The sequence below is a fragment of the Leptosomus discolor genome, chromosome 1, assembly GCF_034619465.1.
Source record: "Leptosomus discolor isolate bLepDis1 chromosome 1, bLepDis1.hap2, whole genome shotgun sequence".
In the NCBI taxonomy this organism is placed as follows: Eukaryota; Metazoa; Chordata; class Aves; order Leptosomiformes; family Leptosomidae; genus Leptosomus; species Leptosomus discolor.
This window is the reverse complement of record NC_141391.1, coordinates 9,720,729-9,736,574: the sequence shown is the minus strand read 5'-3', so window position 1 is coordinate 9,736,574 and position 15,846 is coordinate 9,720,729. Positions and strand designations below refer to the sequence as shown.

General features: G+C 39.8%; 1 protein-coding gene across 2 annotated transcripts in view; it reads left to right on the top strand.

Annotated features, from left to right (window-relative positions):
- NOX4 (NADPH oxidase 4) overlaps positions 1–15,846 on the top strand; it is a 107,633-nt gene that overhangs the window by 32,270 nt on the left and 59,517 nt on the right. The gene's annotated exons all lie outside the window — the stretch shown is intronic.

Below are 15,846 nucleotides of genomic sequence, written 5' to 3'. Positions count from 1 at the left end.
GACATGAACCTGCTGGGTTAGATCATAGAATGAACTTGAATAAGATGTTTCACTGAAATCAAATTCTTTGCATGAGTTGAGGATTTCATCCAGTATTTGAAATGGCATACTATAATAATGCATGTTATGAAAAATGATTTTTGCACAGACACTTCTAGATCCAGGAGCTATGGAAAATAGATCTCTTGTTGTGAGTCTGAGTTTTCTTAGTGAACACAACTAACTCATTTACATTCAGATAATTGCGGTATTATTTCTGTTACCTGTCTAGTTGATAAATTACAGTTTGTGTAATTTTTACAGTCATGTATTAAATACATAACGTTAGAACTAGCGATTTCCACTCATGCACAATGCATTGTATTTCAAGTATGTAATACTAGATGAGGCATTTTCTGTGCATGCCCAGTGCTTTGCACTTTACAGTACAGTGATATCCTTCAGCATAACAGCATATCCTTCAAGATCGCATACATGTTTTAACTCTTACAAGATATGAAGTTATCACTGAGTTACTGAGCTTCATTTTTATTGCCACAAACATACTTTGGTAGAATGTCAACTGTGCTGGAGAAATGCTGTTATTGGGTAAACGGCTGTTATACAGCCTAATGAGGATTTCAGATGTCTAGGTTTATGACAATCTTTTGCCCAGCCTAAGCAGGGGGCAGTCATTTCCACTTGTCTTTCTAGGTCATAGAATAGGTTGCTGTCCTGCTTAGAAAGCTTTTATTTGGTTGTTTAATATGATGCCAGACATGGGACTGTGCTCATAGAGTGTGTAGGCAATAACCTAACTCAGTATTTTTTCTGCCTCCATCTGGCCTACTTGTAGTTACCAAGCAAGCTGGACACTACTGCTGTTTCTTTTGTTGGATGATGATAGTCCCTGGGTTATTTTTCTGGGTTGGTGTAGGAGCGTGGGGCTCCAAGCCACCACAAGAGCAGCATGAGACGTGCACGGGGTTTCGGATACTGGCAGCACAGTGCAGGGGAAGACTGCATCCTTCTTCCTGGCACCATTGTTCTGCTTAGAATCATAGCATCATAGAATAGTTTGGGTTGGAAGGGACCTTTAAAGGCCATCTAATCCAATCCCCCCTGCAGTGAGCAGGGACATCTTCAACTAGATCAGGTTGCTCAGAGCCCCGTCCAACCTGACCTTGAATGTTTCCAGAGATGGGGTGTCTACTACCTCTGTGGGCAACCTGTGCCAGTGTTTCACCACTCTCATTGTAAAAAATTTCTTCCTTATATCTAGTCTGAATCTACCCTGTTTTAGTTTAAAACCATTACCCCTTGTCCTGTTACAACAGGCCCTGCTAAAAAGTCTGTCCCCAGGCTCTGTGTGATGTCCTGTCTAAGCTGATGAAACATCATACTGTGCCTGGAGTATGCTTAAAAGGCAAGAAGTGACCAGTTCACGCATATCTTTATACTCGGAGAACTACAAGCAGAAGTGGAAAGGAAGGGGTGAGTCAGTGTGAAGGAGTCATGCGGGTATTTTACTAGTCCCTTCCCTTTTTGAGGTTGTGTCATATTTACAGTTTAGCTGTTCCTTACATAACACCGGGGCGGAGGAAAACACTGGGAGGCTGTTTAAAGGGCCTGAACTCACTCCCGTTGCACTCTAGAAAAGCTCCCACATGTTTCCCAGAGGGAGCTCTGAATCGTAACCAAGTGGACGTAAAGAGATTATATGCGTTATTTAGAAACGTGTGCAGTCGGACTTATTTTCTTTTCCTTTTTGTCAATTGAAAGTGTTTTTTCCCCACTGATGGAAGGAATGAGCAGAAGTCATTGGTGGAAAATGTACACAGGAATTTGGAGAAGCAAAATGCATGTTGCTCTGAACTCAGAGCTTCCAGCCTCGCTTCTTTGCTAACCTGTGACCTGGCTCTGCCATCAAAGTCTTCGTGTCACAGAATCACAGAATGGTTGAGATTGAAAGGGACCTCTGGAGATCATCCTGTCCAACCCTCCTGCTCAAGCAGGACTGCCTAGACCCGGTTGCCCAGGACCATGTCCAAATGGCTTCTGAATAAGAATGGAGACTCCACAGCCTCCCTGGGCAACCTGTGCCAGTGCTCAGTCACCCTCACAGTAAAAAAGTGTTTCATGATGTTCAGAGGGAACCTGCTGTGTTAAAGTTTGTGCCCATTTCCTCCCTTCCTGCCACTGGGCACCACTGAAAAGAGCCTGGCTCCATCCTCTTTGCACTCTACCTTCAGCTATTTATATACATTGATAAGGTCTGCTTGAGCCTTCTCTTCTTCAGGATGGACAGTCCCAGTTCGCTCAACCTTTCCTCACAGGGGATATGTTCCAGACCCTTAATCGTCTTCATGGCCCTTGGTTGCACTCTCCCCAGTATGTTCGTGTCTCTTGTAGTGAGGAGCCAGAACTGGACACAGTACTCCAGGCGTGACCTCACCAGTGCTGAATAAAGAGGAAGGATCACCTCCCTTGACCTGCTGGCAGTGTCACTTGTACACTCTGAAGTTCAGGCACTAATTTTCTCTTACAATTGATGTGGAAACTGGCATTTTTTAACTCTGTTTTTGAAGCGTGCTTCCACTGATTTTTATTCATTAGTGACTTTGTATTCGTTAGTGCAACTCCTTCACTTTGTTATCCATTGGAAAGGTTGGGAATGCTAATGAAGGAATGACCAAACGACTGGGATTCCTGCAAATGACCTGCTGGCCAGTTCTAGGTAGTTCATAGTGAACTACTCACTTGATACTGTCTTCATTGCTCCATTGTCTTTGATTTCACTTTAACAAAATGCTCTCATGTTTTACTGTGCTTCTTTCACCAGTTTCTATGCACAACTGTACACAACTGTTACTATGCTGTGTAAAACAGTGTGAGTACATTTTCAGTACTGTATGCCCTTGTGTCTGATTTACTTATTTTGGCTAGGACAATATTGCATCTTATGGTTGAATCTGAGCAAAATAGTCAGCTCCAAGATATTTTCATCTGTTGTGGGGATGAATATTTTTGGTAAATAAATACTTTAGTTGAGGGTTTGTAAAGGGACAAATTATTTTTGTGTGTTTCCACTTGGATGAACTCTTTTTGAGGAGATTTGTCTTTCAGACCAAGTGCACAATATGGGCTGGAGATCAGACCGTCCAAAGAAACATTAGGAATCTCTTTAGTGTTCTGCTTCCCGAGACTGACATTTCTTTACACTTTTGTTGAAGAAAGTGTGGAACTCCTCTGCTGTGGAATACAGTTTAAATGTCATTGTCTGTAACAACCTTTAAAGCCCTTGGAAAAGAAAACAAGCTTTAGCAATAGTATGGATTTCTAATAGTAAGGTTGGTCCTTTATTACAGTTCATATATCCAAAACATTGCTTCCACTCTTTAGTATACAAAGCCCCACCTCTTATCAAAACTAAGAAAAGAAAAAAAAAAAAAGAGTTTATGGAGATTCTTGCTTTTTCTTTTTTTTTTTTTTTTAACTTTTTGGAAAGTGGTGGTTTCTCCTGACTTCATTCTGGTTGCTCTTCATTTTAGCCTGTACGAACAAGAAGAGACTGAGGCTTGCAGTTCATGGTAGCATTGATTTTCTTTCCATCTCCATCTTACATTTTCCACTTGGTATTGAGTTTCCTCTCTTTCCAGACGCTTAACTACACTACTAATTATTTGCAGCAACATGAAACCATAGTACTGACCATTTATGGCTTAGTGCTTCCTTTTTTTGCTAATGAATGACTTCAGAAGTAGATTCCCATTTAGACTATGTATTAGAGTCTTACAAGAGAGGTCACTTTGGGTTTGGAATTTCTTGCATTGGCATGCAGTAGTTGGCAGTAAGCCTTATGGAAATAGCCTTGTGCTTTGCAGATATTAAGTGCTTCAGAATTTGTGCTGGGTCTTTTTCTGTGGCCTCTGCTGAATCTACTACAGAGTCAATGGAAGCTACGAACTCTTACAAGCTGCGGTTGAGACAGCTTGGCTACCAGAAGACTGATGACTACTCCCAGCAGTTCATAAAGCTTGGTAACCTTGTTTTAGTAGTGTTGATTTGCACGTGGCACAAGAAGGCAGGAAACAATTACATCACTTCATGTGGAACTTAGACTGTGACAGGCCTTGAAATAAGGACAAAACTAAGAGGAGAATTCTTCTAAATTTGGAAATGGCTCAGATCTGAGGTTTGGTGAAACTTCTGCTGTGCAACAAACATCCACAAATGCAGGCTCAAATGATCTGTTATCCCAAATTGGTAAAAGTTTTGGTTGTCACTAGCTGTTGTCATGCCCCCATTTCCCCTTGGAACTGAAATCTACATTGCACAAGGATAATAGATACTGTTCTGCCATTGTGGTGTGAATTCAGAGCTCATTTAAACAGCTTTCTGAATAGTTTAATCTTTAAAATCCTTCCTTCTGGTGCATGCATGGAACAGTACAAGCTGTTCAGGACTGTTCATGCAGTGGGTACCATCTCTAAACTAGAAGTACCACCTCTGAGGAGAAAAGAAAACTTTGTCCTGATGGTACATGCAGTAGTGAACTGAGTCTTTCATCAAAGCTCCTTTACTGTGGAGGAGAGCCTAGCAGGTGTTGTGTTTGAATGAGACAGTTTGCAGTATCCTCTTTGCTGAAGTTGAACTGATGATGGAAAGGCTTCATTAAGTTTTATGACAACAGCATAGATCTGCTATTTAGAATAGTAATTTTGGCTAAAATATTGGGTCTCAAAGGATTGTCCTCTTTCATTTCTGAAAATTGTGTGTGTATAATAAATTATCTTTTCAAGTACTTTGACACTTCACCATAACAGGTTGTCTGAAGTATTGCTTTAGCATCCAAGACATGAGAAATCAGTTGTATGCATTATAGGTACACACTGAGACAACACCTCCTCTAGACTGGCACTCTTGTCGTGCAAAACAGACATAGGGGGTGCTTTTCGCCACTCTATACTGCTGTAGTATAAGGGCAAGACACTCTCCCAAGAAACATTCAGGATAGGAGCCAAACTTAAAACCTCTGAATCAATGAATGATTGCATTGACTGGAGAAGGTGCTAGAGTTAGTCCCTGGGAATCGCCCCTTGGATGCTGTGGGTGCTGGAGAGGAGGGAGTCTTTAGGAGTTTCTGGGAACTTAATTCTGCACTCTGTAGTTCCTGTCTAGTGATTTCACTGACCTGACCACAATTCCTTTCTTCATGGAAGTCATTCAGGCAAATAATCTGTATTGAATTTCTTTGAGATTCAGGACATTATTTTGTTGGAAATGATGAAACAATAAGTCTTTTCCCACTAAGCTCAGGCTCTTCAGGCAGAGAAAAAGCATTGCCTGGTCTATATAGGTCAACTTTCACTGACTAACTTGCACAAGTTTTATTCCTTTCTCCATCATTCTGACCCAGCACCATTACTAGGGTGCTCCCTCTTATCCTGCAGTTCCCCTTTAAGCGTGCAAAATCCCTCTTGGAAACAATTAAAAAGCCAGCTGTCATTAAGATAAAAGGCTTAATGTGAAGATGTTAATATACATTGTAAGAAGTTGACTTCTGTGTAGGAAGAGTACCACCTCTTCTGCTGCTGTGAACAGTGCAACCTTAAATATTTAGGATAAATGTCCTTGTACTTTACTCATATCTGTAAAGCTGTCCAGGACCTCATTTGTTATTCCAGGACATATATATCCTGAGCTTGATGCTTGTTGTCTTTTCAGTTTAATACTGTTTTAGCATTGAAGTTGTCCTTCGGTGACTTTTTTTCTTTAACACAGAAATGTATCCCAAGATACTCTTGTTGATACTCAGACAAACAGGTAATTTTCATAAAATCATGTTGAGCTGCTTCTGCCTCTCTGTTTAAGATGTGCTCTGCATATCTACTGATTAGTAGCTTCACGGGATAGTTAGTAGAGGGAGATGGTATGAAGTGGCACATATAAAGTGAAAAACTAAACCAGAACAAAAAACCCAAAGCAAAGATCCCAACCTTCAGACTCCATGACTTCATGAAATATCTACTTTATCTTAGCAGGCGTGGCTGCTTTTTCAAATCCTCTGAAGAGTTTTGGCTCTTCATTCAATGTCTAGATCCTAGTTCTGGTAGCAGGTGAGCAGAAATCAACTACCTGCAACAGGTAGTTTGAAACTAGAAGTTTATTCCTGTGTTATAATGTGCTCTGACCTTCCCTACTTCAGTGCTGTGTAATAAATCTGCTTTTCAGTCCCACTGAAGCTGGAAGAGTCTGGTAATAAAAAGCTCCAAGAAGTTCTGCTGGTTTGCTTGTTCTGCATATTTTTGTGCAGATGGTTAATTTGAAGCAGATAGCATCAGGAGGGTTTGTAGTGTGATGTCTTTCTTCCTTTCCTTCCCCATACGGTTATGTATGTGTAAGAAAAGAAAAAGTCTGGACGCACTTGAATTCTGTGCTCATAAACATGGATGGCCAAATCCTTGCTGTGTCTTTTATGGCATGTAGCAAGTTAGTGGGCCAGTATGTGTGGATTTTTTAATAAGTCAAAGCTGAGTTTTGAGGAGGGGAGAGGACAAATTTGCATATTCAGATACTCAGATCCACATATAAAAGCCAAATATATATTATTGAGGAAGAATATTTTGTCTGATTAGAATCCAAATTAAAGTTCTATAAAGTAATAATTACTGAACCCCAGGCAGGGAAACTCTTAAGTCCATTAATCATCTCAGAGTGTGTACAAGAATTACCTGAAAGACTTTTCTGGGTATACATGACAAATGATAGTACTGTACCTAAATGTCTCAGAGCTATTACTTATTCATACATTTTCTACATTTAAGATTTTTGTTTTGGTTTGGTCTGATTTTTTTGTAGATTGAGTTTTCCTTGTTACCTCCACACCTCTATTAAAGTCCATTTGGTGTCTGGATTTAGGCATGAAGGGATTACAAGATGATGGTCCTCATCTATACATTTACATTTTTGGGCTTGAAGCCTTGTCAGGAAGGTCTCAGCAAATAATACATGAGTATAAACAACTTAATAAGTAAAACATTTGTTTTTGTAAGAGAAAACCAGTGTTTTGTAATGCCAAAATTGTCTTTATCCCTGAATAACTCAGAGTTCATTTAAAATCAGTGAAGTTATTAACAGTCTAGCAGTGAAGTTTTAGCTCTAAGCTTCTTTTAAGCAAGAAATTTTGTACTGTGCAAGGAGCGAAACTGGAGATGATGGAGAACCACATGCCCTGTACTGTAAACTTGAGAAATAAACTATCCACAACAGGAAAAGCCTAGGGGCCAAATTCTGCATTAAAAAAATTTGAAGAGTTATTGAGCTATTGGAAGTTTGCCTTAGTAAAAAGGATGTAAGGACATTAAGAGCTAAGTTCATACTGACAGATAAATACAATAAAACCAAAATCTAACATGATGACATTCTAATAGGATTTGTTAAATATCTTCTGCAAATGGTTGTGGAACTTGTCTTTATGAGATGATTTACAGAGCATTTAGGGAAATGCAGATATTGTGAAGTATCTTGTTGGCAAACTAAAGAAATCCCTAGAGCTTGTCTGCTCTTCATAGAAGTAGAAAATCTAGCAGCTGTTTGACAAAGAATTCAAGTAAAACAAAAATAGAATAGATTAATATTTCAGATGCCTTTAGTACTTCCTTAGACTTGTTTATTTGGTTTGGTTTGATTTTTGGCTTAGTAGTTTTGGGGTCTGTATAAAAACCCTAAGTAAACCTTCACTTATGTTTAAACATACAAATCTGACTCTCTTGGACCAAGGGAACACAGAAATTGCTACATTCAAGTTCACTAAAGCCTGAGTCCTCCTTCAGCAGACACTTTAAACAGAAGGTGTCAGACCTCTCTCATGAGCAAGTTTTTTTCTGATATTATGGAAGCAAATTTACAATATATAACGAGCACCTACTGACTTTAGCAGGGAAATGTGTTTTCTCCTGTCAGAGGCAGTGCTTCTAGGTTAGCTTCTCTGTCAGGTTAGAGAAAGGTCTAGGAAGTGTGGAAGAACATCAAAATGAAAAAAAAAAAACAAGCACAACTTTTAAACATGAATACGGTTCACATGTGGACAAAGTATTAAAGGAAATGAAGTGCCCTGCCTCTTGCTGACCTAAAATTAAGATCAGCTGACTGGCTGGGATCTGTGCTTTTGCCTGGCAAAAATACTGCATGTGCTGGTAGGGTAGTTTGGAAGGACACAGCGTTCCTCAAGGTGTTGGTGATCCAACTAGAAAACCTATTGATCCTTTGATGGTTCTTTCCATGAGTGCCTCACACCACGGGGTGCCAGTTAGCATGAGTCTGGAGATGGCCTGTAGTTTCTGCTCAGGGGTGATGGAGAAGGAGCCTTTTGTGCCATTCAGTTTCCTTGTTCGTGCATTTGTCAGCTCAGCACGGCGTTGCTTGGCAATGTGTCTGCATACCCTTGGAGGACTTTGAGAGGCAGCCTTGGGCAGAAACGTTGCTCTACTGCCTTTTACTCCTTCAGGGACAAAGGCTTGTGTCCTGAGCATCTCATAATCACAGAATCACAGAAGGGGCTGGAAGGGACCTCAGAAGACCGTCTAGTCCAACCCCTAAGGTTGTGGTTTGTTGTTTCCTCTAGCTAATAACTTGAAATGCATAAGTTATATGGTCTGAATATAGCTAGGACTGAAACATTTTTACTATGTTACAGGGAGTTGGGCTTGATGATCCTTATGGGTTCCTTCCAGCTTGTGCATCCTATGATTCTATGAAATGTAAGGTGTTGTGCTGTGCTGAAAGGGTGGTCAGCAAGTTTTTTACCTCGGTTGAGCTGCAGAGGCAAAGAAATACTGACTGGTCTGCAGAAGTGTGTCCTTGTAGTGCATTTGTGGCAGCAACAGAGTAGCAGTTGGGCTATTACAGACTTACAGATAAAGTAATTTCATGTTATTTATTCAACAATGTATGTATTTTATGCAATATGTGTTTTACAGTTGCAACTATTGGTCTATATACAATCCTAAGACATATGTTACAGTAAAGATTTATGTTTTCTTGTGGTGCAAGGGTGAAATCAAGGAACAAATGCTCAAAGATTGAGACCTAAAAAAAAAAAAAAAAAGATTGTTTTGAACACTGAGAGTAGTTTAACAACTGAGACTGCAGGGATTGAAGTAGCAAAAGCTGAAATACAGACTCACAGGAATTAGTGGGTGTGGGTTTGTGGTGTGTTTCAGGAGACGTTAGATCCCAGATGACCAGAATGATCTTTCTTGGCACTGCAGCTGACCAGTGATGCATCCTGAGCATCCCACAGTGTTATGGTGTGTTTTTTCCACTAGCCAGACTGCAGGTGTTTGGGGTTGTACAACAAGGAGTATAAGGGCATAGAAAGTGAAAGGGGAAAGTGTCTGGGGTATGTTTCTTCAGCTAGGCTGCTTGCTAGGAGTCAGCTCTGCAGTGGGAGGGCTCTGGCTGAAGCAATGACTATTCAAGGCATGGTGGTCTCGCCTTGATCATCCAGACACCCTTGATACTTAAATCATGTTCTGTGGTCAGGATTTCCCCATGTTCAGGGATGTTATAATGTCTGCTGATGTCTGCCAGTTAAATTAGGATAGCTGTAAGGCCAAGTCTCTAACGGGGAAAGCTTTTAGAGAAAATCTGGTCTGTAAAATAACATGAAACAGAAAAAAAAAAAAAAAAAAAAAAAAGAGACATTTTAGAGACTGTCCTAGCCTTTGAGGCAGAAATGTGTTTAAAAGAGTAACTCATCAGATTAACTTTTTTTCTTCTTAAATTTGCTTCTTATGGGATTCATTAGTTAAAACAGGGGTAGCCCAGTGTAACAGAGTTCACCTCCTATGAGTCAGACTGAAGTCTAGTTACTATTTTTTGGCTACCTTTAGATAGTATGCCTGTGTTTGTCATCACTCCTCTTCATTTTCTAACGTCAGGATGAATCATTTTAGGAATGTTTATATCAGTTCTGTATGAAACCAGACAAGCTACAGCTTACTGAGCTTCCAAGTACGCGTTTTCTTGTGGAAAACAAAGTTGAAAAACTTTTCTATTTATTTTTTTCTTTTTTTTTTTTTTCCCCTGTACAGGTGGGAAAATAAGTTGGTTGTGTTTAGTTCTTTTTTTTTTTTCCCTCCTCAATTCTGCCTCTTTCCCAAACAGGCTACATCTTTAATGTGTTTTTCTTGATCTATGTAAGGGTTCTGGAGCAAGGATGGGCTCACTCTGCCACAATATCTGCAAATCCATATTACGATCATCTACAGGATTATCCTGATGTATGCATCATCAAAACCTAACGTCTTTCTAAAGTGTCTTCACAGTTCTTGTGGTAGAGATGTACAGAGGAACTGGAAACTTGCAGGAATTAACCTTCTATTTTCTTACTAGTTTGCTGTTGACTCACCCCAACTCCCTGCACCCGAAGGTTTAAAAATGGTGTTTTACAATATTTCAATAGTGTTTAATACCATTAAAATTATGTCAGTAAGGTTTGTCCTGTTTCTTGTTCCGGGCAGTATTTTTAACTGGGAGTAGGTTCCAGTGATGTTAAATATTCAGGGTATTCTAAGCTGGAAACACAGATGCTGTTAACATAGTTTTCATTTGCTATATGTTGTGCTCTTATATGCATAGGTTTTTCCACTGCTCATCACCTCCAGTAGATTTTTATACCAATAAAGTGGGTGTAAAGTATTACCACTATAATCTAACAGCAATTCGTTCATTCACTTTGTATTCCTATAAAAGCGAGACATACAGGACAACTGAGAATCGTGTTGACAATCTAAAACTGATAAATAAAATAGATTTCAAGTATGTATTAATCTAATAGTGCAGTAAACATTAGTTAATTAAGATTATTATAAATTATCATCTATATTTTATTTCAGCATAGAGATAAATAGATACCAGAGCTACGGCTACTGGTGAGTGTAATTAATTTGGTGATTTATAAGCATAAAGTTCTCCAGGGATTGTTGCAAATTCCCTATGTGATAATTAGCATTTGTATTTCAAGTTAGCTTGAAAAATAAGGAGAAAAAAATATATGGAAAAGTGTTTTTTCATCAAGATATAGAATAGTCTGTATTCCATAAGTTTTATCTACGCATAAAAAACCTATTCTCACTGCTTTGAATGTGGAAATACATATAAAAATAAAATTAAAATAGGCATTGTCAACTTCCCTACGTGTGATGAACAGCTCTGAGGAAATCTACCAACTTTCCAATGCTAAGAACATAATTTGGTTTCTCTGAGGGTGTAAATCTGCACAGCTCTATTAAATTTAGCAGAATTCCTCTCATTTTCAATTGTTTTTGGAGGATGGCCAAATGCTAGCGGATAACCTGATTAGCGTAGATGTTCCTACCTGTAAAATCTTTCACTTTTTACAAGTATAGATAGCTTGAGGTTAGAATAAGATTAACTTCATGTAACGACACTATCTGCCACAGTTAATTTGTGTACCATAGCATTTTAGTCGAATGAATGTGGCAATTGAGGTTCGTTTAACTCTTCAAAATGCAGAAACAACTACTGAAAAGCTTATCACTTGTGACCTTTTGTTTAACAATGACTAATGTCCCTTCTCATTACAGACTATTCAAGTTAGTGATTTAGCTGTTTGGAAAAACATTGTTTATTTAAGGAAAAAGAAATAAAATAAAGTATTTTTTTTATTTCAAGATTGGCTAATCATTACGATTTCCTCTTGGGCAGCGTACTGGACAACAAGCAATAAAAAAGGTGCTGCATGCAGCTCTTGCCACAGTACTGTTAATAAGTCACTGGATTGTTTCTTAGAGCTCCCAGGTTAAAAGGAGCAGGATGAAATCCAAGTACTATTTGCCAAAACACATTTTAAAACCAATTTTAATTGGTTTTGTTCACAGCTGCAGAGAGGACATCATGCATTGCTGAGACTACTTTGATACACCTTTATTTGACCAAGGCTTATATGCTTATTCTCTTGATTTCCAGTTCAAGATGGTGCCTCAGCTTGTGCTTGTCTTCATAGAACATAAAGAGATCAGTTTAAATGTGTGTATAAACTGACTGTAATAAGGATCTTGGAGCAGTGTTTAGCTGTGCAGTGTTTTAAAGATGAGATATGTATGGCAAATTAAAAGCAAAATAGATGATCAGAGACTTAGATATGTGAAAATGGAAAAAAGCATCATAATTGACAAGATTTTTGACACTGTTTCTCATAAAATCCTCATAGATAAATTGATGAAGTGTTGAGTAGATGATTAGGCAGGGAGGTACGTGGAAAACTGGCTGAACTGCTGGGCTGAAAGGACTGTGACCAGTAGCACAAAGTCTAGCTGGAGGCCAGTCAGTACTGGCGTACCTCAGAGGTCCGTACTGGTTAGCAAATGATACGAAACTGGGAAGAGTGACTGATACACTAAGTGGTTGTGCTGCCATTTGAGGGACCTTGAGAGACTGGAAAAATGGGCTGACAGTAACCTCGTGAAGGTCATGAAAGGGAATTGCCAAATCCTGCCTCTCATGAGGAGTAACCCCAGGTACTAGTACATGACGGGAACTGACTGGCTGGAAAGCAGCTCAGCAGCGAATGACCAGGGGATCCTGTTATATGCCAGGTTGACCATGAGACAGCAATGTGCCCTTGCAACAAAGAAGGCCAACAGCCTCATGTGCTGTATTAGGCAGAGCATTGCCAGCAGGTTGAGGGAGGTGACCCTTCTCTGCTCAGCACTAGTGAAATATATCTGGAGCTCTGTGTCCAGTTCTGGGCTCCCCAGTACAAGAGAGACGTGGACGTATTGAAGCACAAAGGGCCGTGAAGGTGACTAAGGCGCTGGATCATCTCTTGTATGAGGACATGCTGGGAGAGCTGGAACTGATGGAGGAATGGAGAAAACAGAGTCAGACTCTTCTCAATGGCACTCAGTGAAGGACAACACAAACTGAAATACAGGAGGTTCTGAACATAAGAAAAAACCTTGCTTTTTTTCTGAGAGTGGTACAGGTTGCCCAGAGAGGCTGTGTAGTCTTCATCCTTGGAGAGATTCAAAGTGCAACTGGATGCTGTCGTGGGATACCTGCTCTTGCAGACCCTGCTTAAGCACGAGGGCTGAAGTAGCTAGTCTCCAGAGGTGCTTTCTAGTCTCAGCTATCCTACAATTCTGTGATCACATGAAGAAGGTTAAATATATGAGGATATTTTCATTGCACTTCATTACACATGCCCAGTGGTCTGTTAATAATGCAGGAAAGTTTACCCACTTTCATGATTAAACTTCTGAAAAATTATCTTTTTATTATTTTCGTAAGCTTCTGGAATATATTCTCTAACAGTCTGAAAAAAGCCACAATTTTGAGACTTAATTGTGTTTACAGAGATAAGAGAGGTAAAATAAATGTTCTGTGCAGTGAAAACATCAGTGCAATTTTCAAAGTTAAAATGACAGGTCCATAGGAAAATCTGAAGTTGGAAGAGGCCTCTGGAGATCATCTGGTTCAACCTTCTTGTGCAAGGACTGTAGATTAGATTATCCAGGGACCTGTGAAGCTGAATTAGCAAGGGAAATTGCAGCATTTCTCTGGCTACCTATTCCGTGGTGAAGAGTATTTTTCCTATATCCAGCTGAAATTTCCCCTGAAGCAACTTGTGTCCCTGGTCTTTTGTCCTGTCTGCTATGCATGGTGATGAAGACAGCACCTTCATCTTCTCTATAGCCATTTTTTAGATATTGGAAGACGGTGATCTCCCTGAGCCTTCTCTTCTGTGGTTACGCAAGCACATTCCCTTTTTGACCTCTCTTTGTATGTCAGGTTCTCCAGTCCTCTCTTTGTCTTGGTGGCCCTTTGCTGGACCATCTACAACCTTCTCTCTTGAACTGGGGGAAGTTCACTCTGTGTGGCCTAGGTGATGGGCATTTTTCTTCTGCTAAGATTTAGCGGCACAATAAGATTTTTCCAGAACTCTCTGAGGAACTCTTATGCTCAGTTACAGGTATCAAAATAGGCTTCCTAATGTCTAAAAAGAAATAAATCTTGTTTTTATTGGATAATTTTTCAAAGGAGTGCAGAAAGGAGTTAATCACAAAGGTAATGTAAAGGATAACAGGTTTGAACCTATTCTGGCTGGAGACAAGGTGTATTCTGCCATCAACTTTAATGGAAGGAGGGAATGACAGACGATTTTATAGAAGACGTGCTGAACTGGGACTGTGCATAATTAGACTAAGAAAATCACTCAACCTCCCGTGAAACATAGAGAGCCCTGGGACAGCCCAGACTGAAAAATAAACTCTGCTAAAGGCTCCTTCGGAAGCCTCCGGGAGAACAGATCGTTTTACTGCCAGTATGCAACTTTCTAGCTGAGATGCCGCTTACCTACTTATTTTTATATGGAGAGCTGGACTTGATATTTTTGTTGGAAGACATCGCAACTACCCACAAGTACCGGCCTCATTGTGTAAGGCTTGCCTACAGCCCTCCCTTGATCCCATTTTTTGGAAGGCTGAGACTTGCTGAAATAATTTTGACTCTTAAGTTTCGGTACCAACTTTTTATAGGAAAGCTTGAAAGATGACAAGGAATTAAATATGAGTCTGTCTAGTAATCATTACTCTTAACAAGGATACTCTTCCTCTTCAGGAAAATGGAGTGAGTAGCTGGGACATTGTATTTCCTGTTCTAAGGTTGCCAAGGTATAGAGAATACTAACCTTTTACCTGTGTCTGCTGCTAAATAAGAAATGGATAGGAACTGATCCTGAGCCCTGAGGCCAGTGGTTTCCCACTCAACAACAGATTATCTTGGGAACCCTAATGGCAATGGTTCAGAACAGAGCCAAGAAGTGTCCTCACAAGCATGGCGGATGATTGAGTATTTGGTGCTTGGATTCACTACCTCTTTTATTTATAATACATATGTGTTCCTTGAATTTAAGCCTTCTCCTCAGAATTCATGTTTGTCTGTAGCAGAATTAAAAAAAAAAAAGACAGGAGTGTCATCTGTTGGATGTTGGATTCATGATGGAGCTTGGATCTGTCATTAACAGGTTCTAAGAAAGGTGTCAAAACTCAGTAGTAATACCGTCTATCAAAAAGAAACCAATAGTATTTGCTTATAGAAGGAAAGTGAATATTCTTTTCTTGAGGAATAGTTGCTTGCCCTCTTTGTGTGTGAAAACATTTGGTGTACCTGCAAAAGCTGTCCAGCCAGTGCATTTGAAATCTCCCGGTAGCTAACAAGGAGTGAAACTGAGGGGACTCCTTAGACCTTTGACATGGCTTAACTGGAGGTTTTTAGATACTATGGTGTGGATAAGACTGTAAATAATATAATTCTTGTGTTGACAATCACAAGTAAGTAGCCCTGAGGTGAGGGTGTAGGTGCAGAGTGAGAGAATGGTGGCTGCAAAGTGATTTTTATGATGTGCCATGCAATCTGTTGTTTTTCCTTTGCAAACTCAAAGCTCCTGTGAAGTGCGGCTGTGTAAGAATGATCAACTTGAAAACATGTGTTCTGACATTGAAGAACCAGAAGTCTTTTAAATGCTTTGATTTAGGAGTGATGGAGCAGTTTCTGATTTTGAATGATAAGTGTCAATACTAGTGCGAGTATGTCTGTACTATTGTATCCTTAGTCGGTTTCATTGCTGAGTAATGGTTGGTGAAGTGGCTGTTCCAAATCACAGCCCCAGACAAGCCCATCCCAATCTCTGTGACCAGAAGAAAGAGTTAAGATTGAGTGGAGACTAGCCATGCTCGGCTTCCTGAACTATACTGATGCTAGGCTTGCTTTTTAGAGGGTATAGCTGCTGGTGTGGCTGCTTAGGAGTGACCTATTTACACCAGGTTCTGTCTTAACAAC